Source organism: Mustela erminea, chromosome 9, assembly GCF_009829155.1.
Source record: "Mustela erminea isolate mMusErm1 chromosome 9, mMusErm1.Pri, whole genome shotgun sequence".
Classification (NCBI taxonomy): Eukaryota; Metazoa; Chordata; class Mammalia; order Carnivora; family Mustelidae; genus Mustela; species Mustela erminea.
In genome coordinates, this window is record NC_045622.1 from 72,835,228 (window position 1) to 72,835,599 (window position 372).

Sequence of the window (372 nt, forward strand, 5' to 3'; positions counted from 1 at the left end):
GACTTGATTGAGGATTCTTGCAAACTTTACAAAAGGACACATGGCAACAAGAAACAGTTTAAAGGAATTACAAAAAATATAGCTATAGCCTCCCATTTAAAAATACAACATTATACATCACAGCGTTTTCATTGTGCAAAGGTGAGGAGAATGGTGCATTGCGCAGGTCACGTAGTCACTCAAAGGAAAGTAAACTTGAATAAGGTTACATTGCATAATAGTATAGGCACAACTGAGACGATGAATCCTTTCCTCTGGAAGTTAATACACCTTAGTTCAACATTTTGCTTTTAGTGCTCGCTTCGGCAGCACATATACTAAAAACATTTTGCTTTTATCCGGTCGGAATGACGGCTGAAATTAACTTAGTAC